The sequence below is a fragment of the Coregonus lavaretus genome, assembly GCF_964263955.1.
Source record: "Coregonus lavaretus genome assembly, chromosome: 29".
Classification (NCBI taxonomy): domain Eukaryota; kingdom Metazoa; phylum Chordata; class Actinopteri; order Salmoniformes; family Salmonidae; genus Coregonus; species Coregonus lavaretus.
This window is the reverse complement of record NC_140016.1, coordinates 14,525,672-14,553,594: the sequence shown is the minus strand read 5'-3', so window position 1 is coordinate 14,553,594 and position 27,923 is coordinate 14,525,672. Positions and strand designations below refer to the sequence as shown.

The 27,923-nt window shown below is 45.0% G+C and overlaps 1 pseudogene across 1 annotated transcript; it reads right to left on the bottom strand.

The window, feature by feature from the left end:
• Positions 1 to 1,890: 1,890 nt before the first annotated feature.
• LOC311105030 (F-box only protein 38-like) lies at positions 1,891 to 26,235 on the bottom strand (annotated as a pseudogene). The gene is made up of 12 exons (XR_014615827.1): positions 26,200 to 26,235; positions 17,537 to 17,646; positions 11,861 to 11,991; positions 10,454 to 10,622; positions 9,478 to 10,269; positions 9,021 to 9,280; positions 7,563 to 7,982; positions 7,249 to 7,349; positions 6,974 to 7,076; positions 6,387 to 6,396; positions 4,955 to 5,111; positions 1,891 to 4,710 (listed from the first exon to the last, which is right to left on the bottom strand). The product of XR_014615827.1 is annotated as an F-box only protein 38-like (transcript).
• Between the last annotated feature and the right edge of the window lie 1,688 nt (positions 26,236 to 27,923).

Genomic DNA, 27,923 nt, shown 5'->3' with positions numbered 1-27,923 from the left:
ACAGGATTCTTTCACAGTTAAACAGATTCAGCATTGCATGCGTTGTTAAGATAAAATGCGTGTTTGTTTGCATACACCACCTGACTTCCTGTCCAACAGCCTGTTGAAACTCAAACTTCCAAAAGGTAGGAGAGACTAGGGAGAAAAGTAGTGTATTTTTCACCTCCAGAAAGCTAGAAAATAAGCTCCAGATCATAGGGTCCATTCCTGTCCTGTTCTTTCTCCTACCTCCTGTGTTACAGTGCGATTCACATACATGAACAAAACTTAGTTGTGCTTGTTATTATTCCACATAAGACACAATGTGGTGCTAATGTGTTGAAGGAAGGTCCTCTTGCTTGGACACAGTCTGCATGCTTGCAGTCATCTAGAGATGAATGAGACACGCTTTTAGGACCCTAATTAGCCATGCCCCTTAAATCAAAGCAGCCAGCGTCATTCTTAGTCTCTAGAAATGAGGGTTCAATTAGAGGCGGGGAGGATTCTGAAATGCTTGTATGCATGAAAGACTAAATTAATTACATTAATTTTTTCCCCTTTTTTCTTCTTCAGGAGAATTGGTGGGGGAAATGATTTGGTAACATTTATTTCGATTCCTCTCTCGTTTTACCAAGTCGTGAGGTAAATAGAACTTAGTAAGACAGACCATAACTCATAATGCACTCCACACCAACCTACCCCCACCCCCACCAAACGACAGACCTCAGGAACAGAGGTGAAGAAAAATATTAAAACAGGAAAAACTTATTTGAAAAAACTAAACAAAAGCTAAATGTTCTTTACAACAAATCTAAGGGCACTTCTAGCGTCTAGCTTGAGGGTGCTTCTCTAAAGCTTGTGTCTGTCAGCACCAGAGGTAGGAGGTGAGAACACCAAACTCTCGAACAATGATATTCCTCCATGGCAGTGGAAATCTCTCCGAAACACAAAAAGGGATTTCAAAACCTTAGAAAAATAACATCGCTGATCGAGAGTTTGGACATCGCATGAAAATGATGAACATGTAGACTAGTGGACATAGTGACGGTCACTCACCGCTCTCATCATCCTCAAAGTCGTAGCGTGCGTAACTGTTGTGGTCAGCTGTACGTAGGGTACGGAGCCAGGGGAAGTCTGTGATCATGGAGTAGGGGACTTCATCTACCACTCCTACAGACAGAACAGAGACAGAGAGAAACACAGAGAGAGGAGACAGAGACAGACAGAGACTCAGAGAGCGAGAGAGACAGAGCAAGAGAGACAGAGCGAGAGAGCGAGAGAGAGACAGGATACATCAGAACAGGGCAGAGCAGCAGCTGCCACACCAAGGGGACAAGTGAATGAACTATTGAGAAAAACTGATGAAACAATGTAGGACTTGCATCATGAAAACTAGAGGGTACAATAAATGGAGCTTGGAAAATCCCACTACGCAGCATCGTGGCTCTACGGGAGGACGCAGCATCGTGGCTCTACGGGAGGACGCAGCATCGTGACGCTACGGGAGGACGCAGCATCGTGACGCTACGGGAGGACGCAGCATCGTGACGCTACGGGAGGACAGCATCGTGACTCTACTTGAGGACGCAGCATCGTGACGCTACGGGAGGACGCAGCATCGTGACGCTACGGGAGGACGCAGCATCGTGACGCTACGGGAGGACGCAGCATCATGACGCTACGGGAGGACGCAGCATCGTGACTCTACGGGAGGACGCAGCATCGTGACGCTACGGGAGGACGCAGCATCGTGACGCTACGGGAGGACGCAGCATCGTGACGCTACGGGAGGACGCAGCATCGTGACGCTACGGGAGGACGCAGCATCGTGACGCTACGGGAGGACGCAGCATCGTGACGCTACGGGAGGACGCAGCATCGTGACGCTACGGGAGGACGCAGTATCGTGGCTCTACGGGAGGACGCAGCATCGTGACGCTACGGGAGGACGCAGCATCGTGACGCTACGGGAGGACGCAGCATCGTGACGCTACGGGAGGACGCAGCATCGTGACGCTACGGGAGGACGCAGCATCGTGACGCTACGGGAGGACGCAGCATCGTGACGCTACGGGAGGACGCAGCATCGTGACGCTACGGGAGGACGCAGCATCGTGACGCTACGGGAGGACGCAGCATCGTGCCTCTACGGGAGGACGCAGCATCGTGACTCTACGGAGGACGCAGCATCGTGACGCTACGGGAGGACGCAGCATCGTGACGCTACGGGAGGACGCAGCATCGTGACGCTACGGGAGGACGTAGCATCGTGACTCTACGGGAGGACGCAGCATCGTGACTCTACGGGAGGACGCAGCATCGTGACTCTACGGGAGGACGCAGCATCGTGACTCTACGGGAGGACGCAGCATCGTGACTCTACGGAGGACGCAGCATCGTGATTCTACAGGAGGACGCAGCATCGTGACTCTACGGAGGACGCAGCATCGTGACTCTACGGGAGGACGCAGCTCTGCTGTGAAGAGACCCAATCTCAGTCTCAGAGGGCTGAACAGGACTTCCTCCATCTCACCCTCCAAGGTAAAGATGTCTCGGCCCCAGGGGTAGTTGGGATACTTCTTGACATCCTCTTCCGTCCGCGTGGCTTCCGGGTAAAACTCATACTTGATGAGCTCCCTGTTGATTAAATGAAAGTGGTTGTTTATGTTGGGTTTTTAGATGGAGGAAGGAAGGAACTGGGCACTGGTTCTTGACCACCATGTCAACAGTACAGTACAATATGGCTGATTGAGGTCAGAAGGGAATCAGCAGCGCCACCTGCTGGCTGTAGTTATAATGACACCAGGGCCATGATAAAGACGGCCATCTACTGGAGGAAACAGACGGGCAGCAACCCACTAAATATCAGGGGTTGGAACCAGTTCAGGCAACAGAACAGAAAACCGGGAAATAACAAAAAAAAAATTGGGAACAGAACCAGAACCGAGAACGAAAGTTATCTATACTGTTCCGGAACATAACCATTATTTTAAAAGCATGGGAACCAGTTAATAGTGAAAAGTAGTGAAAAGTGATTTGACGTTCTGGGCATTTCTTTCTAGTCCCACAAAAAAACGCTACAAAGTGGCTATGCAAGGCACTCATGGTCACTCAGAAACGTTATTCCATTGACTGCCTGCCTGCTGAAAATCTTTGCCAGTGTGTTTGTGTAGGCTAACTGCCCTCCCCCCGAAGCATAGTCTACTGTAGCTACTGACATTACAGGCGTGATTCAGAAATTAGGTAGATGTATTTTTTATTAGAGAACAATGGATTCACTTTTTCAATGCTAGTTAAGTATACTCTAGTTATGACACGTCACATTGGATTTATTAATTTAAAAAATATGTGTTTTTATTTTTATTCTGATGCTGCTTTGGACACACACTATGCACTATGGCCTATTTATTGCCTTACCTCCATAACTTACTACATTCGCACACTGTATATATATTTTCTGTTGTATTTTTGACTTTATGCTTTGTTTACCCCATATGTAACTCTGTGTTGTTGTTTTTATCGCACTGCTTTGCTTTATCTTGGCCAGGTCGCAGTTGTAAATGAGAACTTGTTCTCAACTGGCTTACCTGGTTAAATAAAGGTGAAAATAAATAAATAAATAAAAATCAGTCGCATGTCGCACCCTACACAAAATGCACATAGCTTGCCCGCTCCATAGCAAGCTGCTCTACACATTCAATGTCTTCAATGTCGAGCTAAATGTAAAAAAAAAAAAAAAAAAATGATTTCAGAGGTTAAAAAAGGAACAGAACCATATAAACCATCACTTTTTTTTTCTCAGAACAGGTTCCAATAAAAACATTTGTGGATTCAGCTATTTCAGACACAGCCGTTGCTGACAGGTGTATAAAATCGAGCACACAGCCATGCAATCTCCATAGACAAACAAGTCAGGAAGAGCTTCCCTGGTCAACTGTAAGTGCTGTTATTGTGAAGAGGAAATTCATAGTGCCAACTCTACAGTTTGGTGGAGGAGGAATAATGGTCTAGGGCTGTTTTTCCATGGTTTGGCTAGGCCCCGTAGTTCCAGTGAAGGGAAATCTTAACGCTACAGCATACAATGACATTCTAGACGATTCGGTGCTTCCAACTTTCTGGCAACAGTTTGGGGAAGGCCTGTGCCTGTTTCAGCATGACAATACCCCCGTGCACAAAGCGAGGTCTATACAGAAATGGTTTGTTGAGATCGGTGTGGAAGAACGTGACTGGCCTGCACAGAGCCCTGACCTCAACCCCATCGAACACCTTTGGGATGAATTGGAACGCCAACTGCGAGCCAGGCCTAATCGCCCAAAATCAGTGCCCAACCTCACTAATACTTGTGGCTGAATGGAAGCAAGTCCCCGCAGCAATGTTCCAACATCTAGTGGAAAGCCTTCCCAGAAGAGTGGAGGTTGTTATAGCAGCAAAGGGGGGACCAACTCCATATTAATGCCCATGATTTTGGAATGAGATGTTCGACGAGCAGGAGTCCACATACTTTTAGTCATGTAGTGTACGTCTATTTAACAGAGGATCTTTCAGATGAAAGTAATGTTACTAGATAGCAGTATGTGTGACACACTGGCTGATGTTGGCGATGGTGTCCATCCAGCTGCATACTCTGACCTTGTTCCTGACGTTGGGGGGGTTGCTGAACTCATGTATGATGGCGATGTGGTAGGGGTACGGCCCACGGAACAGCTTCCTGTCCAGGGCCAGAGAGTCAATCTAGGACAGGGGACAAGGAGATGGTCAGAGTAAGACTAGGTTTACAAACCATATCATGCACAAAGGGGACAATGTGCTTTATGGAGAAACCCTGGTCACATTTCCTCTGCAAATCATGTTTAATGTGCAGACAGATTTAATTGAGATTATACACATATTTGACATAGGTTACAATCCAATTTTATTAGTTGGGAGCTATGGACTATACAAGGTTTCAGACGGAGTTCCAGACAGTGGTCCTGACCTGCTGCATGGGGCGCATGTAGATGATGCGGTTCCTCTCAGGGGGCATGCAGAGGATCTGATCCAGGACTTGCTCCATGTCCAGCTTCTTATACTGGGCGTAGTTGAAACGGTTCACTATGGGAGCACTTTCCACCTTCAGATGCTTCAGCGCGTGGCTAGAGGGACACACAGCGGGCGACAGCAGAGGGTTAATGTTCATCACAAATGGCACCCTACTCCCTATATACAGTGAGGGAAAAAAGTATTTGATCCCCTGCTGATTTTGTAAGTTTGCCCACTGACAAAGACATGATCAGTCTATAATTTTAATGGTAGGTTTATTTGAACAGTGAGAGACAGAATAACAACAAAAAAATCCAGAAAAATGCATGTCAAAAATTAAAATTAAAATGCTAAATTGATTTGCATTTTAATGAGGGAAATAAGTATTTGACCCCTCTGCAAAACATGACTTAGTACTTGGTGGCAAAACCCTTGATGGCAATCACAGAGGTCAGACGTTTCTTGTAGTTGGCCACCAGGTTTGCACACATCTCAGGAGGGATTTTGTCCCACTCCTCTTTGCAGATCTTCTCCACGTCATTAAGGTTTCGAGGCTGACGTTTGGCAACTCGAACCTTCAGCTCCCTCCACAGATTTTCTATGGGATTAATGTCTGGAGACTGGCTAGGCCACTCCAGGACCTTAATATGCTTCTTCTTGAGCCACTCCTTTGTTGCCTTGGCCGTGTGTTTTGGGTCATTGCCATGCTGGAATACCCATCCACGACCCATTTTCAATGCCCTGGCTGAGGGAAGGAGGTTTTCACCCAAGATTTGACGGTACATGGCCCCGTCCATCGTCCCTTTGATGCGGTGAAGTTGTCCTGTCCCCTTACAAGAAAAACACCCCCAAAGCATAATGTTTCCACCTCCATGTTTGACGGTGGGGATGGTGTTCTTGGGGTCATAGGCAGCATTCCTCCTCCTTCAAACACGGCGAGTTGAGTTGATGGCAAAGAGCTCGATTTTGGTCTCATCTGACCACAACACTTTCACCCAGTTCTCCTCTGAATCATTCAGATGTTCATTGGCAAACTTCAGACGGGCCTGTATATGTGCTTTCTTGAGCAGGGGGACCTTGCGGGCACTGCAGGATTTCAGTCCTTCACGGCGTAGTGTGTTACCAATTGTTTTCTTGGTGACTATGGTCCCAGCTGCCTTGAGATAATTGACAAGATCCTCCCGTGTAGTTCTGGGCTGATTCCTCACTGTTCTCATGATCATTGCAATTCCACGAGGTGAGATCTTGCATGGAGCCCCAGGCCGAGGGAGATTGACAGTTATTTTGTGTTTCTTCCATTTGCGAATAATCGCACCAACTGTTGTCACCTTCTCACCAAGCTGCTTGGCGATGGTCTTGTAGCCCATTCCAGCCTTGTGTAGATCTACTATCTTGTCCCTGACATCCTTGGAGAGCTCTTTGGTCTTGGCCATGGTGGAGAGTTTGGAATCTGATTGATTGATTGCTTCTGTGGACAGGTGTCTTTTATACAGGTAACAAACTGAGATTAGGAGCACTCCCTTTAAGATTGTGCTCATAATCTCAGCTCGTTACCTGTATAAAAGACACCTAGGAGCCAGAAATCCTTCTGATTGAGAGGGGGTCAAATACGTATTTCTCTCATTAAAATGCAAATCATTTTCTTAAATTTTTGACATGTGTTTTTCTGGATTTTGTTGTTGTTATTCTGTCTCTCACTGTTCAAATAAACCGACCATTAAAATGATAGACTGATCATGTCTTTGTCAGTGGGCAAACGTACAAAATCAGCAGGGGATCAAATACTTTTTTCCCTCACTGTAGGGCACTACTTTTGACCAGGGCCCACATGCATCCCAAATGGCACCCTATTCTCTATATAGTGCACTACTTTTCAAAAGTAGGGTGTCATTTGGGAGTCAACATTAGTATGAGAGAATGGCCCACTAATTCCGTTCCTTATCAAGCCCTGATTATACATAGAAGGGAAACCTACCATGAACAAACATCATCTTGGGGCAGTCCTTCAGCACCAGGTCAGTGATGCCACAGTTAGTGAGGGTGATTCCCACCAGGTTTTTGGATTTCAGCGTCAGCACCTGGATGGCATTGGAAGGGATTGTGTCACGGGGTGCTGCAGTTAGGAGTTCATGTCCTTCATTTGACCATGAAGTTCTATGCTGCTTTGCTCAAGTAGTGCACTACATAGGAAATAGGGTGCCAATTGGGACGCAAGCTACAGACTCATCCCACTAGGTGTAGAGTCCCTACCTGTACATGATCGTCCTCAGTGACCGTGTCGCTGGTGCTTGTGGACTTGTCTGCTGTGCGTTTCCTATTCACCGTGACCCGAGGCTTGGGCTTGGACAGCTCTGCATGAGAAAAAACAACAGAAGCTCTATGAGGAACTCACATTTTCCACAGGCTTCCTCCTGCACTATTAAAGACACACACACACACTCAACTACATCAACGTTTATTCGGCTTACAATATTGAATACAATTTGATGACATGGATTTCAACTGATTAGTGTTACAAGTGTTCCATGCTCTGACAGAGAGTGATCTCTTATCTCCAGTCTTACCGGACTCAGACACCAGGGGTACAGATGACAGTCTGCTGCGGGCGCGGGTGACAGGTCTACTGGGGAAGCCGTCCCTTAACCCCCTGGGCTGGAGCTCTGCGCCGTTGACCTCCCTGGAGCTCTGGCCAGACGTCTTCTCACCACCATGCCCCTCAGCCATACCCCAACAGGGTCCCCGGCCTCCAGCCCCTCTGCTCCTGCTCTCTCCCCCAGATCCTGCCTCCTCTCTGGGGTCCTGTCCCCTCCTCCTGACCCTCCAGAGGCTGGGTGGTTAGGCCCACCTCGAGTCCGTCCCTCTGGGCCGGGGCGAGCCCTACTGCAGGAGCAGCGAGTCCTGACCGTCCCCTCGTCTCCCACCTCCCCTGCCTTTGAGCGTGGCATTATCGTTGATGCCAGTATCTCAGAAACGGCCGCCCACGCTTTTCACGCACGACAGCGTCTAGGGTTTACCGACAATGGTGCGACAAACAAAAACCATCCAGTCAGCGGCAGTCCTGTGGGCGAAAACAGCTCATTGAGAGGTGTTAGGAGAATGGCAAGAATCGTGCAAGCTAACAGGCGGCCCACAAACAGACCAAAAATGGCAGTGGTGTGCAGAATGGCATCTCATCGGTCCTTGTCACGGATGGGCTATTGCAGCAGACGACCACACCGGGTTCCACTCCTATCAGCTAAAAACAAGAAGAAGCGGCTCCAGTGGGCACGCCATCACCAACACTGTACAATTGAGGAGTGGGAAAACATCACCTGGTCCGACGAATCCCAGTTCCTGTTGAGTCATGCTGTTGGCAGTCAGGATTTGGCGTCAGAAGCACGAGTCCATGGACCCATCCTGCCTGGTGCAGGCTGGTGGCGGTGGTGTAGGGAAGGTGTTCTTGGCACACCATTAGGTCCCTTGATACCAATTGAGCAACGAACATTTCCGACACCTTGTAGAATCCACGCCCTGAAGAATTCAGGCTGTTATGGCGGCAAAGGGGGGTTCGACCCGGTATTAGATGGGTGTACCTAATAAACTGTCCGGTGAGTGTATAGGCCTACGCATATGCATAAGCTCTAGTATGCGTATGAGTGTTATACATGCAATATCTTAAACGCTTTGAAATAATCATCATCTTTGAAAGGCGCTGTCCATTTCGTTGAGTTTGGCTTTAAAACATCCAAACCAACCATGTTTTCCCCTCAGTTTCAACCTGTTGTTGAACTTCTTTCTTCAAATTGATCATCACAGTGAGGTCGAAAAATGTAGCCTAATGGTGAGTTTTAAAAGCATGATACTGTTTTGATGATGTGTTTGATGTGATTTTCGATTGCGTTTGCATTGATGTCAGAGTGGTTAGAGGGCCAATAGAGCACGGCATACCAGGCCATTAGTGACCTGACGGTCGTTAGCGAGTTGGGTAAGCATACTACCAACGCATGTCCAGAGTGCTTAAGGGGAGATTACCATGACCCAACGGTCACGTGGGATTTTAATGCGGTCATGACTGACGGTTTTCCGGTGATACGGTCACCACAACAGCTATACTCACTACCGTGTGTGGCTGTCTCCTTAGCAGTGGCAGTCTTGCCAGTGGGCTGTGGTGGTTCAGGAGGATAGGTGGTGTGTTGCTGCTGGGGCCGGACAGGAGCCTGGGGTCTGGCAGGGCCCTCTCCACTATCCGAGTCAGACATCACCACTGGAGGCTTCTTCACCACACACTGAACACCACTGGGACCTACGGGGGAAAGAAAGAAAGAAAGAAAGAAAGAAAGAAAGAAAGAAAGAAAGAAAGAAAGAAAGAAAGAAAGAAAGAAAGAAAGAAAGAAAGAAAGAAAGAAAGAAAGAAAGAAAGAAAGAAAGAAAGAAAGAAAGAAAGAAAGAATAGAGAGACATAAAAATGAGAAAAGTCCCTTTTCTGTTATGGAGTTAGTTCTGTCCAGACCTTCTTGTTCCCCGTCAGGCCGAGGGTTGGCAGGCTGACTAGGCCCAGGGGGTTCTTCCTCCTCAGCAGGCTGACTGGGACCAGGACCAGGGGGTTCTTCCATCCCAACAGGCTGACTGGGACCAGGACCAGGGGGTTCTTCCTACTCAGCAGGCTGACTGGGACCAGGACCAGGGGGTTCTTCCTACTCAGCAGGCTGACTGGGACCAGGACCAGGGGGTTCTTCCTCCTCAGCAGGCTGACTGGGACCAGGAGGTTCTTCCTCCTCAGCAGGCTGACTGGTACCAGGACCAGGAGGTTCTTCCTCCTCAGCAGGCTGACTGGGACCAGGAGGTTCTTCCTCCTCAGCAGGCTGACTGGGACCAGGGGGTTCTTCCTACTCAGCAGGCTGACTGGGACCAGGAGGTTCTTCCTCCTCAGCAGGCTGACTGGGACCAGGAGGTTCTTCCTACTCAGCAGGCTGACTGGGACCAGGACCAGGGGGTTCTTCCTACTCAGCAGGCTGACTGGGACCAGGACCAGGGGGTTCTTCCATCTCAGCAGGCTGACTGGGACCAGAACCAGGGGGTTCTTCCTACTCAGCAGGCTGACTGGGACCAGGACCAGGGAGATAAACTCCAGGCTTGGCCGTGGACTAACCTTGGGTGGTTCTCTGAACATCTGGTCCAGGGAGATGAACTCCAGGCTGGGAAGCAGCTCAATGAACTGGCTGAACGACTCCAGCTTGATGGCATGGCAACGCACCAGAGTCAGGTCCACCAGGCGACTCCACCGCGAGTGGTCTGATGACACAACACACAAAAACGCAGCTACCTCAGTGTCCACTAAGCTCTCAATGTTCATGAACCAGCCCTAGTTACTGAAGTTAAACTATACATGATATGTTACATCAATGCTAATAAAGCATACTGCTTTAGGCAAAAGGTCCTAAAAAAAGGTCCTAGAAACAGATGATTTGGTCCATACCTGTAATCCAGTTCTGTGGGTTATGGAGGTGGGGTCAGTTGTATATGACCAGGTACTTGATGGAGGAGAACACCTCGTTGACAGCCTTCATCCTGATGTCTGTGATGACCCCTGGGTTCTCAATGACATCAGCCAGGCCATACTTCACTAGCTCAGTGACTCATTTTACCTGACCAGGAGAACACATCAATCAATACATCGTATGTCATAGCATAACCATAGCCTACTGTTAAAGGTGGTTCTATTTTGGAGCATCATCCTCCTCACATATTTTTGTTACTTTATTCAGAGTTTCAGCAAGTAGATTATGGGGTACAGTTGTAGGGGTTTCTCTAGAGATAAATCAGATCATGCCCATACTGTGCGAGGTAATAGGGAGTTGTAGTTTAACAATAGTTTAACGCAGAAAACATGATAATTAACTACAATGACCATAATCCATTGTGCGGCTACTTGTCGAGGTCTGTGTTTCTTTTACGCCTGCTACGCTAGAGACAGAAGAATGCACGAACAAGAGGGGATACATAGAGAGCAGTTGCTTCGTGAGGCATCTCTACCTGAAAATACATGATCTAAGACTTCTAAGTGATTGATAGTTGGTATTCAGCAGTCATAAATATATGCCTTATTTACTTTGAAGAAATACTAAAATAGTGATTTTGTCAGACAGCATAGGCAGCAGCTCTATAGAGATGAGATGATGACTTGGAATGAAATAATAGAGTCATCAAATAAAACAAATGTAATACACACAACTGAAATATTTTATTAAAGCGGACAATCAGCAGTAAAAACAACAAACTTCCCCGCCCCTGTTTTGGTAAACAGCTGAGGGATGGGGCTGGAGAAATGTAACCTCTCAGTCAAAGACAGAGCTAAGGAAGCAAGGACTGACCATCCATGATATCAAAACTATAGTTTTAACCATGTTGAGGCTATATAGTGTTTGTTTACATTTTCTTTGTTTACAAACATTGGAGTAAAACAAGCTTATATTTTGGGTTCTGATGAGGTATGACAGTTGAACTAAGCTCATGAGGCATTTATAGTTATATACTTCAAGAATCAATGGGTATATAATATTTATTTATAAGTCAGAAAATGAAAGTAGCAACTGCTGATTACTTTACTTTAAAGGAGCAATGTGAATAACTGATGGTTTATACGTGATAAGCAGTCATGGGCAGTCACCACCATCATGGGACTTTTATTATTTGTGTTATTCTGTGTTGTTACAGCATTCAACCCACATAATGCACAGTGCATTTAATGTTTAAAAAAATAATCAAAACCTAAATCGTGATATATATATATTTTTTTTATCAAATAGAAACCGACCTCAAAAAGCACTAATCGCTCAGCAATAGTAACTATACATTCTAACATCTTTGACCTTGACTGACTCACACTGCAATAGGAACTCATCAACGTTTCCGAGGTGCAAAGTCTCAAACTGGGGGAAGTCCAGTTCAGCCATCTTCAGTGCAGAGAACACCCCATCTTTGGTTAGGGAAGGCTGGATTCCAACCTCATGAAATCTAGAGGAAAACCCAAAGCACTCGCTAAATCTCCCCATTCATCATGTTTATCTAGCATTGTGAAGCATAAACAAAATAAACACGTTCATACACACAGAAAGCCGGGACTCCACAGATCCTGAGGGGGTCTTATTTGTCTGCCTGTGACCTACCGTTAATGATCACCAGCCCTGAGAGTCAAAATGTTTATTTCACACAACGTTTTCACCAAACATCTTACAAGGTAAGCTTAAATCTGGTCTGTGTTTGAGCTATAGCTACATGGGGGGGTATCAAATTAATCCTTAGGTTGGTAGGAACAAATCTAGCCTATTGCCAATGTTATCTGATGATGTATGACTTAATGGCAACATCGAATGTCCACCAAGTGACTATATCTTTCCGCATCAAAAATATGATGTTGCCTGCTTATCCCTTGTATGTCCCCCGACACCACCGCAATGTTTGAGGGAGGTTGGTGTTGTAGAAATTTCGTTTTTATAGTGAACATACAGTGTGCAAAAACAGTGCAATTACCACATCCGGACACTTTGGAGAGGTCGAAAGGACACTTAACTGTACCCTGGATTCCCCATAACACCACCACAATATTTTAGTGGTGGCACCTTAATTGGGGAGGACGGGCTCGTGTTAATGACTGGAGCGGATTATGTGGAATAGTATCAAATACAACAAACACATGGTTTGATGCCATTCCATTCACTCCGTTCCTGCCATTATTATGAGCTGTCCTCCCCTCAGCAGCCTCCACTGATGCCTTTCATTAAACAGCAGAAAACTAATAATTCAGTTTACATTCATACTGGTTATAGACTATGTGGATATCGTCTATATGAATGCAGCTGCCACTGTATTGAAGCCATTGGTCACAGTTTATCATAGTGCACTACGCTTTATTACGGGTGATAGGTTCCTTACACATCACTGCATTCTGTATCAGAAAGTCGGTTGGCCCGCTCTGAAGTCTCATAGATCGATGCATTGCACTATTTTTGTTTATATATTTTTGTTTATAAAGCCCTCTTACACAAACCTCCACCATACCTTACTTCATTGTTAACCTACAGACGTACGAGCTACCAGACCCAGTCTCAGGGACGGCTAACTCTGGAGATCCCTTCGATCTCCACTGAGTTAGGTAAATCTGCTTTTTTATTTATTTTTTAAATGTGCACCTTACTTGTGGAATAATCTTAAAAACTCTCTTAAATTTTATATTTTGGTGCCTCTAGGGCAATTCAGGCGGCTAATTGACCTTCTTACTGAGGTGTTTGTTTTCTATGATTGTGTTTTGTAGTGTTGTGACGATACCAGAATTTCTACTTCAATACCAGGTTTAGTGTCACGATACCATCACAATACCACGCCAAAAAAAGAATGCATATTAGCCAAAGTCACAGAATGGCACTTGATCCAGGCAGATGAACTCAGCTACAGCTGAGTTCAATATCATTACATTAGAATGTATTTACGTCAACAATTTTCAGAGACAGCCATGTATGCATTAATGAATAAATTATACAATCCTACAATTAATGACAGTTTCTTTACCAATCTAACTACTTAACGGTAATAATTTAATTGAATGGTAAATCTCTATTGATAAACTGGGCAAATCAAGATGTAGCCTATTCACAATTCAGGTGAATGCATATTCAATAGGAGTGTGTGCATGCATTGAGTTATTGAGCTTGTTTTGGCTGATTTTAGATGTAAATCTGTTTCCCTTCCATTTGGGACTTATTTTTTGTACTGATAAACATCATTTGCATAGAAGTAGCTTATTTAAAAAAAAGTGTTTGCTGTCTCTAACCAGTAATAAGGTCATTTATGAGGCAAGAGGGGGGCGGCCCGTCAGAGCCCTACACACACACTTTCAGTTCGCTGACGCAATAGATAACCTTTGGGAGAGAGGTGAGAGAGACAGATTAAGTGAATTAATACAGTTTGTGTCAATCAGCTTTGAAATAGCCTGTATGAACATTGCAAACAGTAAATAACAGTTTCAACATTTCTACATGCCGTGTTGCATTATTCAAGTGTGTTAACTTCTGTGTAGCTCAGTTGGTAGAGCATGGCGCTTGCAACGCCAGGGTTGTGGGTTCGATTCCCACGGGGGACCAGTATGAAAAAATTTATGCACTCACTAACTGTAAGTCGCTCTGGATAAGAGCGTCTGCTAAATGACTAAAATGTAAAAAAAATGTAAAATGTGCAGTATGAGTGGGGAGCTAATATGATGCTGCCCAGTCTCCCTGTGCAGGCTAAGTGGAGCAGGAACGGTGCGCTCGCGCTATAAGAGGGACATCGGCTGCGCTGATATACTTGATCCGTGAGACACATTTGACAAGTACCGAAAGCAACAAAAATTAGTGTTTTTCACGTTCTAGTATCAAAACAGTACCGAAGTTTCAGTATACTGTGCAACACTGATGTGTATATGTTTGTAGTTACAGGGCTCCTATGAAACAGAGATCTTGGTCTCAGGATGACTGTCAAAATAAAGGTTAAACAAAAAATACATTTTTTGGGGTGGGGGTGGGGGTCTCATCACTGCAACTGAAAATGAAAACGTATGCACTCACAAACTGTAAGTCGCTCTGGATAAGAGCGTCTGCTAAATGACTAAAATGTAACTCCACAGTGGGCTCGGGAGGCGAAGGTCGAGTGCATCCTCCGAAACATGACCCGCCAAACCGTGCTTCTTAACACCCGCCCGCTTAACCCGGAAGCCAGCCGCACCAATGTCTCGGAGGAAACACCGTTCAATTGATGACCGAGGTCAGCCTGCAGGCGCCAGGCCCGCAACAAGGAGTCGCTAGAACACGATGAGCCAAGTAAAGCTCCCCTGGCCAAACCCTCCCCTAACCCGGACGACGCTGGGACAATTGTATGCCACCCCATGGGACTCCCGATCAAGGCCGGTTGTGACACAGCCTGGGATCGAACCCGGGTCTGCTCCGTGTAGCTCAGTTGGTAGAGCATGGCGCTTGCAACGCCAGGGTTGTGGGTTCGATTCCCACGGGGGGCCAGTATGATTTTTTAAAAATGTATGTACTCACTAACTGTAAGTCGCTCTGGATAAGAGCGTCTGCTAAATGACTAAAATGTAAAAAAGTATTTGATCCCCTGCTGATTTTGTACGTTTGCCCACTGACAAAGAAATGATCAGTCTATAATTTTAATGGTAGGTTTATTTGAACAGTGAGAGACAGAATAACAAAAAAATCCAGAAAAACACATGTCACAAATGTTAAATTGATTTGCATTTTAATGAAGGAAATAAGTATTTGACCACCTCTCAATCTGAACGATTTCAGGCTCCCAGGTGTCTTTTATACAGGTAGCGAGCTGAGATTAGGAGCACGCTCTTAAACGGAGTGCTCCTAATCTCAGCTTGTTACCTGTATAAAAGACACCTGTCCACAGATGCAATCAATCAATCAGATTCCAAACTCTCCACCATGGCCAAGACCAAAGAGCTCTCCAAGGATGTCAGGGACAAGATTGTAGACCTACACAAGGCTGGAATGGGCTACAAGACCATCGCCAAGCAGCTTGGTGAGAAGGTGACAACAGTTGGTGCGATTATTCGCAAATGGAAGAAACACAAAAGAACTGTCAATCTCCCTCGGCCTGGGGCCCCATGCAAGATCTCACCTCGTGGAGTTGCAATGATCATGAGAACGGTGAGGAATCAGCCCAGAACTACACGGGAGGATCTTGTCAATGATCTCAAGGCAGCTGGGACCATAGTCACCAAGAAAACAATTGGTAACATACTACACTGTGAAGGACTGAAATCCTGCAGCACCCGCAAGGTCCCCCTGCTCAAGAAAGCACATATACAGGGCCGTCTGAAGTTTGCCAATGAACATCTGAATGATTCAGAGGAGAACTGGGTGAAAGCATTGTGGTCAGATGAGACCAAGATCGAGCTCTTTGGCATCAACTCAACTCTCCGTGTTTGGAGGAGGAGGAATGCTGCCTATGACCCCAAGAACACCATCCCCACTGTCAAACATGGAGGTGGAAACATTATGCTTTGGGGGTGTTTTTCTGCTAACGGGACAGGACAACTTCATCGCATCAAAGGGACGATGGACGGGGCCATGTACCGTCAAATCTTGGGTGAGAACCTCCTTTCCTCAGCCAGGGCATTGAAAATGGGTCGTGGATGGGTATTCCAGCATGACAATGACCCAAAACACACGGCCAAGGCAACAAAGGAGTGGCTCAAGAAGAAGCACATTAAGGTCCTGGAGTAGCCTAGCCAGTCTCCAGACCTTAATCCCATAGAAAATCTGTGGAGGGATCTGAAGGTTCGAGTTGCCAAACGTCAGCCTCGAAACCTTAATGTCTTGGAGAAGATCTGCAAAGAGAAGTGGAATAAAATCCCTCCTGAGATGTGTGCAAACCTGGTGGCCAACTACAAGAAACGTCTGACCTCTGATTGCCAACAAGGGTTTTGCCACCAAGTACTAAGTCATGTTTTGCAGAGGGGTCAAATACTTATTTCCCTCATTAAAATGCAAATCAATTTATAACATTTCTGACATGTGTTTTTCTGGATTTTTTTGTTGTTATTCTGTCTCTCACTGTTCAAATAAACCTACCATTACAATTCTAGACTGATCTTGTCTTTGTCAGTGGGCAAATGTACAAAATCAGCAGGGGATCAAATACAATTTTTTCCCTCACTGTAAATGTCTGTAGTGATGTCTCTAGCACTGCCTTAGACCGCAGCGCCACTCGGGAGGCCCTAAAAAATACATTTAAAAAAGGGAGGAAACACTCACAGCTACCCTATCATCTCAGATAGAACAATGAGCCAGATATTTCACTGGATGTATAAATGTGAAGCATCCGGTTAGCGTTTCCACTCACTACCAAATATGGTAATGAGAGGAAGCCCAGTGGACGGCAGTGGGAGAAGATGGATTTTGGCCGACATTCTGCTAATTTTCTAATCGATGAAACATTTAATCTCCATACAGTTTACGGTTTCCAAAACTAGAATCTGTAACAAACAAGAGTGGACTGCGTTTTGTAAACTTGTAAACTAGCCTTTGCCAAAGTTTCAAAAAATGGCGTTGTTTAGGAGTGCAAGGGCGAATTGAGTTTTTGCGCACTTCACAGAGTAGGCAATCCTTAATGGAAATATGCAAATAAAATGCTTGGAAACCACCAATAGAATCACCCTAGCTCGGGCATGGCTCTGCCCACCTCTTTGCTTGTTCTGCCCACTATGATTAATTTGCTCTCATTGGAAATGACAGGCTCTTGGGTTAGTTCTAAACATCTTTGTATCATGGTCATTGTGGTGAAATTGAAAGTTGTAACATCTGGGGCCTTCCTGCAGGGGGGCGGCGGATGGGGTCTTCCTGTGCCATACATCTACATTATTTAAAAAATGCAGTGGCGGCCACAATGTAGCAGCGGTGTTGCGCTGCTGCTAAATGCATATAGGGGAAACACTGTATAGGGAATAGGGTGCCATTTGGGGGACACCCCAATTGAATTCTGCTCTTTGACTTTCACTGACCGGAATATGTGGCAGAGGACCTCATGGTAGAGCTCATTGATGTAGTCCTTGGGCTCTTCCAGTCTGTAAGAGTTGGCAGCTCCCCCACCAGCGAGCTGCGTCTTTGTGAACTTTCACCTCGGGCCCATCATGTCCAGGGCAGTGAGATATTCACCCAGAGAAGGCAACAAACTCACTCCCTCCCACTTGGACCCTGTTATTCAGGCATGCACACACACTCACTGATTACCCTTCTGCAAGAGAAGAAAAACAACAAAACAAAGGTCACTCTGGGATAAAGAGGGAGAACTTTGTGAACCATAAGTGAGAGATACTCAATTCCAAGCATTTCTTGAACAAAAAAGTTGTAATAAGTAAACATGACAGTTCACAGACTAGGGACCCGTGCCTGACAAGCGATTTGTCAAGAATTGACTTCTAGCTACTAACATGGTCATATGTCAAACGCTAACTACAAAGCTAGCCACCATGCAAAAATATTTTTACTTAGCTAGCTAACGTTACTTTACATGCTATCTATTGAGGACTCATTGTTTTAACGTTATATATTCAGATCGCGGTCACTGCAGCAATAAAATTAGCCAATTAGTAGCTGAGCATGCCAATTAAAATAGACAGCTAGCCAATGCTAATTTAGCAAGATACTGTGTTCATTAGTGTTTCTGCCTAAACTGGAAGCAAAAAAGCCACCAATGCGTCCTCTTTAATGACACAGCATTTTAAGACAATAAATAAAGATATATATCCATATGCAAACGAAAGTGAGACAATGTACATCAATAACAAAGTAATTAACTTTATCGTCGTTAGCAGCACCGGGCCACCACAAATAACAATGACTACCAATTACTAAGTTAGCTTTGTAGCATGCTTTGCTAGATAAGTAGCAATCACATTTCAAGGTAGTGACAATTCATGGGAGGGGTGAGGTACATTTGATTATTTCTAAATTCAATACAAGTAATCTCGTCTGCTGGCTTGCAAGCAAGTTGACTCTTATTTGAAGCTTCCAATCGCTCAATACAGATGCACTCAGACAGCTAGCTAGCAACATCCCCACCTGACACCCGTGGAAGTAACTTAAAGCCGTTTATGGCAGTGGCAAGCTCTGAAACACTGTTTAGTTATCCGGTGGTTCTGTCTGAACCAACCCTTGTCTGAGGGCTTGGACCGGGCCCCTCTGTCTGTCTCCGGGAGGTCCGATAAACATAGAATATGAGACTGAGATTAATTTCTGAGCTCAAAGATTGTCTATTATATTGACAAGATGATCAAGTGACGACTCTAACAGTGGAAATACATTTCCTCAAAGATGGGGGGAGGCGAGATCTTGTGGGACCATTCTAGCCAATGAGGACAAATAAACGTGTGAACAACAGCCCATGGAGATAAGTAGAGGAATCATATTTGTGTCTGTGCCATTATAGCATCTGTGACAGCATGGCCAGCGCCATTGAGGCAGTCTCAATTTTAAAGTAGTCAATTTTCTTATTTCTTCTTCATTGGCTGATTGCGTCAAACTCATGGGAACCACCACCCAGTTGACTACTTTAAAATGATGGAAACCCTCAATAGCAATATCCATGCTAAAACAGGTTATATACATCAGGTTATATACATGTTGAGTCCTCTATCTATCTCTATGATAGGCACAATTCAGATATAATGTCATCTTTTGTCGAAATGCCACTTGTGTCCACTTATATAATTGCATTTGTAAAAACCTAACTATTAGGAAACTTATATTCGATCAAATAAGCCTCGCGTAGCAAATGAGCAATTACATTCTTTGTTGACCAAATTCGACACTCTCATTGACCTCCATACAAAAAAAAAAAAACGTATTTTCGGGGACAGATTTTGGGCGGAGTAAAACCTCTCGCTTCGCCTCTACCTCGGCTCGGCTCAACTCAGCTCCTCTTCTTCTTCTTCTTCGATGAGGTTTAACGGCGGTTGGCATCCAATACATGTTGCATTACCGCCACCTACTAGACTGGAGTATAACTCACTTTGCTTGAATAAAAATAAAAATAAAATAAAAATAAATACCCTACCATCTAACACCACACTCACAAAAAAATACAAAAATAAGAATAACATAACACCACCCTACTCCACTATTTACATCTATTTAGTCCTACCTCAGGCCTACAACCTGAAAGGATGTGACACCACCACTTAACAAACCCTGTAACTCTTCTGATGTCAAGTCTCGCACACCCAAATACCTCTCTGCAGCTGCCACCACAACCTCAATTTTCTGCGAGTTACATTCCATCCCTGCAGTACAGTTGATAACCATTGCTATAAATGCTAAAAATTCAATCTTACTGAAACATATATCACTTGTTGGCCTATCCCTCTGTACTGGTACAGATCTACTACTCACACCACTCCCCTCAGGATCCCTCCCCCTTGACCCATCTTCCTCTACTTTCTTCACTGCCTCAGCATATGACAACTTCTGCACTACTCTAACCCTGGAAACCTCAACCCGTCTCTCTCGCACGGGACATTTCTGATCCCCAGCCTCGTGGGCACTCCTACAATTAACACATACCACTACTTTCCCCAATGCTACACATTCCTTTGTCTCATGCCCTTCTGCACACTTCTCACACCTAGGAACCTCCCTCCTACACACTGCTGTGTTTGGACCATGACAGTTCGTTGGTGATGTGGACACCAAGGAACTTGAAGCTCTCAACCTGTTCCACTACAGCCCCGTCGATGAGAATAGGGGCGTGCTCAGTCCTCTTTTTTTTCCTGTAGTCCACAATCATCTCCTTTGTCTTGGTCACGTTGAGTGAGAGGTTGTTATCCTGGCACCACACGGCCAGGTATCTGACCTCCTCCCTATAGGCTGTCTCATCGTTGTCGGTGATCAGGCCTACCACTGTTGTGTCATCTGCAAACTTAATGATGGTGTTGGAGTCGTGCCTGGCCATGCAGTCATGTGTGAACAGGGAGTACAGGAGGGGACTGAGCACGCACCCCTGAGGGGCCCCCGTGTTGAGGATCAGCGTGACAGATGTGTTGTTACCTACCCTTACCACCTGGGGGCGGCCCGTCAGGAAGTCCAGGATCCAGTTGCAGAGGGAGGTGTTTAGTCCCAGGATCCTTAGCTTAGTGATGAGCTTTGAGGGCACTATGGTGTTGAATGCTGAGCTGTTTTTTATTTTATTTTATTTTATTTATTTCACCTTTATTTAACCAGGTAAGCCAGTTGAGAACAGGTTCTCATTTACAACTGCGACCTGGCCAAGATAAATCAAAGTAGTGCAATAAAAACAACACAGAGTTACATATGGGGTAAAAAAAAAACATAAAGTCAGAAATACAACAGAAAATATATATACAGTGTGTGCAAATGTAGCAAGTTATGGAGGTAAGGCAATAAATAGGCTATAGTGCAGAATAATTACAATAGTATTAACACTGGAATGCTAGATGTGCAAGAGATTATGTGCAAATAGAGATACTGGGGTGCAAAAGAGCAAAATAAATAACAATATAGGGATGAGGTAGTTGGGTGGGCTAATTTCAGATGGGCTGTGTACAGGTGCAGGGATCGGTAAGGTGCTCTGACAACTGATGCTTAAAGTTAGTGAGGGAGATAAGAGTCTCCAGCTTCAGAGATTTTTGCAATTCGTTCCAGTCATTGGCAGCAGAGAACTGGAAGGAATGGCGGCCAAAGGAGGTGTTGGCTTTGGGAATGACCAGAGAGATATACCTGCTGGAGCGCAGACTACGGGTGGGTGCTGCTATGGTGACCAATGAGCTAAGATAAGGCGGGGATTTGCCTAGCAGTGATTTATAGATGGCCTGGAGCCAGTGGGTTTGACGACGAACATGTAGTGAGGACCAGCCAACAAGAGCGTACAGGTCACAGTGGTGGGTAGTGTATGGGGCTTTGGAGACAAAACGGATGGCACTGTGATAGACTACATCCAATTTGCTGAGTAGAGTGTTGGAGGCTATTTTGTAAATGACATCGCCGAAGTCAAGGATCGGTAGGATAGTCAGTTTTACGAGGGCATGTTTGGCAGCATGAGTGAAGGAGGCTTTGTTGCGAAATAGGAAGCCGATTCTAGATTTAACTTTGGATTGGAGATTCTTTATGTGAGTCTGGAAGTTGAGTTTACAGTCTAACCAGACACCTAGATATTTGTAGTTGTCCACATACTCTAGGTCAGACCCGTCGAGAGTGGTGATTCTAGTCGGGTGGGCGGGTGCTAGCAGCGTTCGATTGAAAAGCATGCATTTAGTTTTACTAGTGTTTAAGAGCAGTTGAAGGCTACTGAAGGATTGTTGTATGGCATTGAAGCTCGTTTGGAGGTTTGTTAACACAGTGTCCAATGAAGGGCCAGATGTATACAAAATGGTGTCGTCTGCGTAGAGGTGGATCTGAGAGTCACCAGCAGCAAGAGCGACATCATTGATATACACGGAGAAAAGTGTCGGCCCAAGAATTGAACCCTGTGGCACCCCCATAGAGACTGCCATAGGTCCAGTAGTCAATGAATAGCATTCTCACGTAGGTGTTCCTCTTGTCCAGGTGGGAAAGGGCAATGTGGAGTGCAATAGAGATTGCATCATCTGTGGATCTGTTGGGAGGGTATGCAAATTGGAGTGGGTCTAGGGTTTCTGGGATAATGGTGTTGATGTGAGCCATGACCAGCCTTTCAAAGCACTTCATGGCTACAGACGTCAGTGCTACGGGTCGGTAGTCATTTAGGCAGGTTATCTTAGTGTCCTTGGGCACGGGGACTATGGTGGTCTGCTTGAAAGATGTTGGTATTACAGACTCAGTCAGGGACATGTTGAAAATGTCAGTGAAGACACTTGCCAGTTGGTCAGCACATGCTCGGAGTACACGTCCTGGTAATCCGTCTGGCCCTGCGGCCTTGTGAATGTTGACCTGCTTAAAAGTCGTACTCACATCGGCTACGGAGAGCATGATCACGTAGTCATCCGGAACAGCTGGTGCTCTCATGCATGCTTCAGTGTTGCTTGCCTCGAAACGAGCATAGAAGTGGTTTAGCTCGTCTGGTAGGCTTGTGTCACTGGGCAGCTCGCGGCTGTGCTTCCCTTTGTAGTCTGTAATAGTTTTCAAGCCCTGCCACATCCGACGAGCATCAGAGCCGGTGTAGTACGATTCAATCTTAGTCCTGTATTGACTCTTTGCCTGTTTGATGGTTCGTCGGAGGGCATAGCGGGATTTCTTATAAGCGTCCAGGTTAGAGTCCCGGTTCTTGAAAGCGGCAGCTCTACCCTTTAGCCCAGTGCGGATGTTGCCTGTAATCCATGGCTTCTGGTTGGGGTATGTACGTACGGTCACTGTGGGGACGACGTCATCAATGCACTTATTGATGAAGCCAGTGACTGATGTGGTGCACTCCTCAATGCTATCTGAAGAATCCCGGAACATGTTCCAGTCTGTGCTAGCAAAACAGACCTGTAGCTTAGCATCTGCATCATCTGACCACTTTTTTATTAACCGAGTCACTGGTGCTTCCTGCGTTAGTTTTTGCTTATAAGCAGGAATCAGGAGGATAGAGTTATGGTCAGATTTGCCAAATGGAGGGCGAGCGAGAGCTTTGTATGCGTGCAGTAAAGGTGGTCTAGAGTTTTTTTTCCTCTGGTTGCACATTTAACATGCTGGTAGAAATTAGGTAGAACGGATTTAAGTTTCCCTGCATTAAAGTCCCCGGCCATTAGGAGCGCTGCCTCTGGATGAGCGTTTTCCTGTTTAGTTATGGCCTTATACAGCTCATTGAGTGCAATCTTACATTTTAGTCATTTAGCAGACGCTCTTATCCAGAGCGACTTACAGTTAGTGAGTGCATACATTTTTCATACTGAACCCACAACCCAACGCCATGCTCTACCAACTGAGCTACAGGAGGCCCTATCTTAATGCCAGCATTGGTTTATGGTGGTAAACAGAGTACGTATACTGACGAACGGTGTGTAGAAGGACGACGATGTTGCAATTGTGGTGGGGATCATGATCCTAAGTTCCTGGAGTGCCCTGTAAGGGTGAAGGAAATTGAGGTGGCAAAAGTAAGAGCGGTCAATCGAATCTCCTACGCGGAGGCGATTAAATGAATTGAGAAAACAAGTGATGCTAGTGAATCGATGGTAGTGGATACACCACAGCCTGTAGTAAATGTTTGCTGCCAGACATAAGATACCCTGTGTGTTAAAAAGGTGGATTTTGTTGCGTTCATTGCCACAGTTATAAACTGTTCAGTACAAGTCTCAAAGAAGTCGAAGAAACCGGACATTATTGTGGCTGTGCAGAAAAGTTTTTGGGACTCAAGGATTTTACAAAGGGTACTGGCGCTGGAAGACCTGACCTCCCAGGTTCCCCTTGAGCCTGTGTAGGGATCAGATCTTTTTAATGTTTTTTTTTTTAAAGAAAAGTTGTTTGATTTAGTTTCGTTTTTTTTTTTTTTTTGGTTGTTTGGTAGTTGTTTTGGTATTTTGTTCCAGTACACGTCCTGGTAATCCGTCTGGCCCTGCGGCCTTGTGAATGTTGACCTGCTTAAAAGTCGTACTCACATCGGCTACGGAGAGCATGATCACGTAGTCATCCGGAACAGCTGGTGCTCTCATGCATGCTTCAGTGTTGCTTGCCTCGAAACGAGCATAGAAGTGGTTTAGCTCGTCTGGTAGGCTTGTGTCACTGGGCAGCTCGCGGCTGTGCTTCCCTTTGTAGTCTGTAATAGTTTTCGAGCCCTGCCACATCCGACGAGCGTCAGAGCCGGTGTAGTACGATTCAATCTTAGTCCTGTATTGACTCTTTGCCTGTTTGATGGTTTGTCGGAGAGCATAGCGGGATTTCTCATAAGCGTCCAGGTTAGAGTCCCAGTTCTTGAAAGCAGCAGCTCTACCCTTATGCCCAGTGCGGATGTTGCCTGTAATCCATGGCTTCTGGTTGGGGTATGTACGTACGGTCACTGTGGGGACGACGTCATCGATGCACTTATTGATGAAGCCAGTGACTGATGTGGTGCACTCCTCAATGCTATCTGAAGAATCCCGGAACATGTTCCAGTCTGTGCTAGCAAAACAGACCTGTAGCTTAGCATCTGCGTCATCTGACCACTTTTTTATTAACCGAGTCACTGGTGCTTCCTGCGTTAGTTTTTGCTTATAAGCAGGAATCAGGAGGATAGAGTTATGGTCAGATTTGCCAAATGGAGGGCGAGGGAGAGCTTTGTATGCGTGCAGTAAAGGTGGTCTAGAGTTTATTTTCCTCTGGTTGCACATTTAACATGCTGGTAGAAATTAGGTAGAACAGATTTAAGTTTCCCTGCATTAAAGTCCCCGGCCATTAGGAGCGCTGCCTCTGGATGAGCGTTTTCCTGTTTAGTTATGGCCTTATACAGCTCACATACATTTTAGTCATTTAGCAGACGCTCTTATACAGAGCGACTTACAGTTAGTGAGTGCATACATTTTTCATACTGAACCCACAACCCAACGCCATGCTCTACCAACTGAGCTACAGGAGGCCCTATCTTAATGCCAGCATTGGTTTGTGGTGGTAAACAGAGTACGTATACTGACGAACGGTGTGTAGAAGGACGACGATGTTGCAATTGTGGTGGGGATCATGATCCTAAGTTCCTGGAGTGCCCTGTAAGGGTGAAGCAAATTGAGGTGGCAAAAGTAAGAGCGGTCAATCGAATCTCTTACGTGGAGGCGATTAAATGAATTGAGAAAACAAGTGATGCTAGTGAATCGATGGTAGTGGATACACCACAGCCTGTAGTAAATGTTTGCTGCCAGACATAAGATACCCTGTGTGTTAAAAAGGTGGATTTTGTTGCGTTCATTACCACAGTTATAAACTGTTCAGTACAAGTCTCAAAGAAGTCGAAGAAACTGGACATTATTGTGGCTGTGCAGAAAAGTTTTTGGGACTCAAGGATTTTACAAAGGGTACTGGCGCTGGAAGACCTGACCTCCCAGGTTCCCCTTGAGCCTGTGTAGGGATCAGATCTTTTTAATGTTTTTTTTTTAAAAAGAAAAGCTGTTTGATTTAGTTTCGTTTTTTTGTTGTTGTTTTGGTCATTTGGTAGTTGTTTTGGTATTTTGTTCCATTTTTGGAATCCTGTTTCCATCCCGCACAGTAGGTGGCGGAATGCACATTAAATTGAAGAAGAACGCGAAGGAGCGTGTGCACGCTGAAATTAGAATGCACGGTAGTGAATGGCAGAAAACACTCCTCAGTGGCTTTATAAGTTGATGTTCCTTGTTGGTATGTAATAATAATAATAATATAATATAATATGCCATTTAGCAGACGCTTTTATCCAAAGCGACTTACAGTCATGCGTGCATACATTTTTGTGTATGGGTGGTCCCGGGGATCGAACCCACTACCTTGGCGTTACAAGTGCCGTGCTCTACCAGCTGAGCTACAGATGTAAAATGTTGTAATAGTGTAAAACAACACAGCAATATCATGTTATGAAATTTTAGATTGGAACTCGTGCATTCACAACACTGTAATCATATCAGGGAATATAGATGTATCATCATGTGCATTTGAAATGTTGTTGGTTGTTTTTCTGTTCAACACTCTTAGAACAGATGTGTTAAAAACAACAAGTTGTGTTATTTTTTAACACAGTGGTTCCTGGGTGTACTTGGCCAATCCACAGGGGGTACTTGAGAAGACTCATGAGACCATAGGCCTTAGTGCTAACTGGTGGGAGGAGCTATAGGAGGACTGGCTCATTGTAATGGCTGGAATGGAATAAATGGAACAGAGTCAAATATGTGGTTTCCATATGTTAGATACCGTTCCAATATTTCTACTCCAGCCATTACAATGAGCCCGCCCTCCCACCAGCCTCCTCTGATAGGCCGACTGATAAAATGAACATGAGGGTGTACCTCAGGGGTACTCCAGGTAGAGCAAAATGCAGTTGGTGGGACAGTAACCTAAAAAGGTTAGGAACCACTGTTTTAACACATCCCTGTGTCTAGTTAGGAACAACACATATTGTTACTTTTAACACAATCATTGTGTTGGCACATTTAACACATAATTTGTTAACACAACTAATACAACATGAGAAGATCTCAATTGCAATCGCTCCTCGTCTCCTTCTCAAAGCCCACTGGAGGACAGGGTCAGAGGGGCGGGACCTCTGGCTTTCTCATCCAATGGGTTTTGAGAGAGGACGTGGGGAGTATGCAGTTGAGATCTTACCCGAACTAGACACGAGTGAGTCAAAAGATGGATGCGTCTACACAGGCAGCCAAATTCTAATATTTTTCCACTAATTGGTCTTTTGACCAATCACATCAGATATTTTCACATCAGATCTTTTTCAGAGCTGATCTGATTGGTCAAAATACCAATTAGTGAAACAAAGATCAGAATTGGGCTGTCTGTGTAAACGCAGCCGATGTGTTTATTATTCTTCAGATATTGCGTTATATTCCACTTAATTCCACTTTACAATTCTGTAAATGGGAAAGACGTGTAGAAAAACAATAGCCATTTATTCAATTAATACAGTGCTCCATATACCAAACTCTTACATGAAACACATTTTGTACATGCAAAATACCATTCTTGAAACATCTCAAACGAGTTATTTATTAGATGTAAGCTAGTCAGATATGCAGTCCAGATAGACCAGCTCAGACAGTTTTGGACTTGAGATACAGAAGAACGGACGTTTTCAACGTTTAACACATTCATTGGAGGAACGGACACAACATGTTGTTGAGTAATTGTTACACATAAATTGTTGTTCAACACATATTTTCTAAGAATGAAGCTATGGCGCTAAACACATTCTCAACACAACGTCAGGATTTTATACATGGTATGAAACAGCTAAACCAAATGGCATTTTCATGGTAAATAGACATTTTGATGCAATTGGTTACCCTAACATAATGCTTTGTAAGCATTTTGTTTCTGAGAGAGAGAAACTACAACAGCCAACTCATGTAAGGTAGTGACAAAGACATAATCTGTTGTGTCGGTAATGATTTGCAGTTACAATCATCCAGGGAGAAACTGAGGAAGTAGCCCTTGTGCACCGTTGCCTGCGTCTGTGTAACCCTGCCCTCATATTAATCCTAATCATATCCTATTGGGAATATTTATCTCCTTGCCTGGTGTTGAAAGTAAACTAGATTTCCGAGAGCATTCCAGAGGATCTTAAACTATATAAGTGTATGGAGGCCTTTCTGTGTTGTGTAAAGTAGCAAATCAACATGGACCAGAATGGCGTTGTTTTTATTTATAATAAAAAACATTTCACACGTAAAAAAATAACATGTTTTCATTTAAATACATTTTGCAAACGGAACACGAAACAGAAAACAGTAAAACGTATTTTAAAAAACA